A 4,441-nucleotide genomic window follows, 5' to 3' on the forward strand; every position below is an offset into this window, starting at 1 on the left:
TATATCCATGTACACTGCTTTTTTCTCATAAATTAGAAAAATTTCACGAAAATGCATGAAAATTTTGTGTATCTTTAAATCCGGTAAAAAGGACATATATGAAATTACCTGATCGCGAAAAAGTATTTACCCTTTCCAAATATAAACATTTCCACATATAAAATAAATAAAATATCCAAAAACTTTTACCTCTAAATCATCTATTACATTATACACGTCACTAACGAATTCATACCGCAAGCATTACAAATACTTAGTATCAAATATTTAAATTATTTCCATGCACTTTTACTTCAACTTAAACGTGTACCAAATTCCTACAAACATAAAATTCACAAAATAACTATCATTTAATTAAAATATCACTAAACCATGTACACGTCGACTTATTTTGACTTAAAAAAAACATCCCAGAATTGCACAAAAATGGCATTGCGCACACTCTTCACTATATCCATGTACACTGCTTTTTTCTCATAAATTAGAAAAATTTCACGAAAATACATGACAATTTTCTCAATCTTTAAACCTGGTAAAAAGAACATATATGAAATTACCTGATCGCGAAAAAGTAATGAACATTTCCACATATAAAATAAATACAATATTCAAAAACTTTTACCTCTAAATCATCTATTACATTATACACGTCACCAACGAATTCATACCGCAACCATTACAAATACTGGTTGATCTTTACAATATGGTAACTGGTAGTTTGGCGACATTTTGGAGGCGATAAAGGTTACTACCTGGCACTTTGGTAATAATGTGAGCAGTACTCAGTTCCGATTACGCATTATTTTGTGTGAGGGAAATGAGAGATCATGGGATATGTCATGTGATATTAATGGACGAATTACGGTTCCTTAATCGGAAAAGGGGGGAAATCGGGAAATAATCTGGAAATTTTGTATTTGGCTTTATTCTGTGTTGTGTGAAACAGTGTTCGTGAATTTTTGGATCCCATGGCCGTAACTAAAGTGAATTCCAAATGGATATTTATGTATGTATTAATTTAATGTATGTGCTCATTTATATTTTAAGTAGTGTTTTTGAATTTAATTATATTTAATTAAATGATAGTTATTTTGTGAATTTTATGTTTGTAGGAATTTGGTATACGTTTTAGTTGAAGTAAACGTGCATGGAAATTATTTAAATATCTGACACTAAGTATTTGGGCTAATCTTTGGAATATGGTAACAGGTAGTTTGGCGACATTTTGGTAAGGAGATAAAGGTTACTAGCTAGGACTTTAGCAGTGTACATGGATAAAGTCAAGAGTGTGCGCAATGCCATTTTTGTGCAATTCTGGGATGTTTTTTTAAGAGAAAATAGGTCGACGTGTACATGGATACTGTGTATGTGCAATTCTTAAAAACGCGGCAAGCAGTGGGCGATTCTGTACTTTCTCCCAATTTCGTACGTAATCTTCGTCATGATTAAGCACTTTTGTTCCATAAAAGTTCTAGCATAAGCGTAATTCGGCTAGCAGATTATTGGAAAAAAAAATGTTGAGTAAAAAAAAAAAAAAAAATGCCTTTACTTCGTGAAAACAAAATGGCGTCCGAAACAAAACTAGCAGGTTGCTGTAGCAGGGTTGGTCGCCAAATTTTCGCCAAAAAATCGCCAAGTTACCATAATCCAAAGATTAACCTGAAAATCTTCTTTTGAGTGGTAGTTTCGTTTTTCAAATATCCGCTAGGCCTTTTTCCAAGCATATGTGAATCAAATAAACAACAAAATACATTAAACAGAACGAATCTTTTCCGTTCACACTCCGCACAATGTTCTACAGAAATATACATGCGCCAGTGTGATACTTCCAGTGAGAAAACGTATTTAAAATAATTAGCTTAGTGGCCGAAATGCAACGTTGAGGCATGCATCTTTAGAAAGTTTTTTCGCGTCGTGTTTTGTCGTTTAATGAAAAAGACCTCAGTACACAAACGGATATAAACTCTGTTGAAATTACCACCCGGCTAGTAAAATTAAGCTAGAAAGGAAATCGCGATATATGCAAATATATTTTTTATCATTGTAATTTTAATTTTCGTCCCATTTTGATGTGATGTGGTTTAAAAAATGGATTTTTTTAAGGTTGGAAACTGCTATTTCCCTTAAAGAAATCAATCAAAAACGGTATGCCTTTGCACTATGATAATATTGGTTGCTTAATACCTTTTACTACAACCATATGAACATTAAACTTTTATACACATCTTATAGAAAAGAATGTCAATGATAAAATTATTTTCGATATTCGAGTTAGTCAAAAAAACAAAAAGAAAAAAATAAACACTTCATTCTTAAAACTATCAAAAATTGCTCATAATGTGATTAAAATGTTGGGGGCGATCCTATACAAATACAGTTTGAGGAAGCTAAAGTATGTTTTACTTTCAAATGCAGAGTTGAACAAACGTTTACTTCAGGAAAACTAAAATTTAAAAATTTAGAAACATTGCTTTTAAATTATCATTGGAGGATATACTAAGATTCGAAATGTTATGTCTAATAGAGTACAATTCTTACATAGCCCTCAAATCAACCATTGTCGCCATCATTTCCATCGGATCAAAGTGATTTAAAACATAAATTCTGATAATTTTGGGAGGGTGGGGCGGTAACATTGAATATTACGGTGCGGTAGGTTTCTCTGAAAGAAAACTTATCATAGCTTAATTGTAATTTTCATCGAAGACTGTTCTATGAATATTTATTAAATTTCTTAATTTTTGTGAAAGTTGTCTTGTGATCTAAATTTGGTACTTGCGTGTTAACGCAACCGCCTTAAAGCAATATGGCAATTTTTGACAGGTGAAAAGGTAAAAGCTACTTACCGGGGGCAAATTAGTGGTTTTTGCAACTTTTTTTTTAAAAGATTCCCATACTATTGTTATTTCGGAGAAGTTAGCAAACATTATCAGCATACTCTTGCAATTTAAAATGTAAATTTTAATTATTAATTGGATTAGGTGAAATATTAAAAAAGTAAAACACTTACATTCGTCTCCAAATTTTCCTGTAATTTTCTTGTGCTTTTCTTCTCTCCAAGTATATAGCAATTTGTTTTCCCTTAGAAAAACATCATCAGAGACTCGGTATCGTACAAACTTCGTCAGCACCAATTATTTGTCAAACGCATCAGCTCGTTATTCTCTTTAAGGATTTTGTGACGAAATTCTGTAGTCCAGCAGAGATTAATGCAGGTTCTTCCATTGGTCGCATATTCCACAAGCACATATTTTAAAATTAAAGGGAAAAAAATCATGATTTCTTTAAAAAAAAACTGTTGAAACTTCGAATACAGCAAAAAGAACGCATACGAAATTGACGTCATTGTTTGAGTGAAGGATTATGAGCATAGTTGTCTGAAGAATAGTTATGAGCATGGTTACCAGATTTTGGCACCTTCTGAACATTTGCCGACTTCTGCTAAAATGTTACGATAATACTTACAGGTAAGTACTCAGAATACTCTACAAGCTTATTTTATTCCCTTTTTTAATTGGAATCTTGTGCCCAAGACCAGCAGTCGAAATATCTTTACTTGTGAAATCGTTTTGAAGTATTCTGTGCAGCGAAGTGCTTTTTATCATTTATACAACGTCATGAGGTGTAGGTGTTTCGGCGGGTTTTCCTTATACGTAACGCAACAAAACGCATCTGAAGATTTGCCATCTTCAGATGACCTAACTTTATGTGGGCCACACCAGTAGCACCGAGTGGTCAAGACTGCTGAATACTGATAGTTCGATCTGCGTTCGAGTCCTGGTGAAGGCGCTGGATGCATGGTTGTTTTCGTGGTTTGCCCAGCGTATAACTTGAATACGAGCTAGCTCTCCCCGAAAACATCTGTCCATGCAATATTAATAAAGATCCTGCTACATTAAAACAAATCAGCAGAACTCAATTGAAAAAATGCAAGAGTTTTATTTTTACACATGCTCCACACACACAGTCCAACACATGGCTCCTAACTGCCAGACAGACAGACTCTCTCACAGTTCCAAGTTACAGTTGAACTGCAGTTAAAAATACAGAGTGAAAAATTAATAAACAATCAGGAATTAGAAAACAATTAGAAAAATTACAAAAAAAACACTTTACAAATTAGTTTGGAATGCTTACAATTAACCAGTAAAGGCCCACCAGCGGCCGAGCGGTAAAGTCGCTGAGCACTGGTAGTTCGGTGCGAGCTTCGAATCCCGCGAATGGGCTGGCTGCATGGGCGTTTTCGTGGTTTTCCCCATGTGTAACGTGTATACGAGCCAGTTTCCCTTAGAAAGTCCTCCACGAAGGCATCCCTCCTCTTAGGCAGATAGCCCTCGAGGCTTTGCCATAATCACACACACACACACACAATTAACCAGTATTTTTCCTTTACAATTAATCATTATTTTTATAATTTATTATTAATTTGTTACAATTTCAA

The sequence above is a fragment of the Stegodyphus dumicola genome, chromosome X2, assembly GCF_044657685.1.
Source record: "Stegodyphus dumicola isolate Sdum_Otavi_A_Nest chromosome X2, ASM4465768v1".
Taxonomy (NCBI): Eukaryota; Metazoa; Arthropoda; class Arachnida; order Araneae; family Eresidae; genus Stegodyphus; species Stegodyphus dumicola.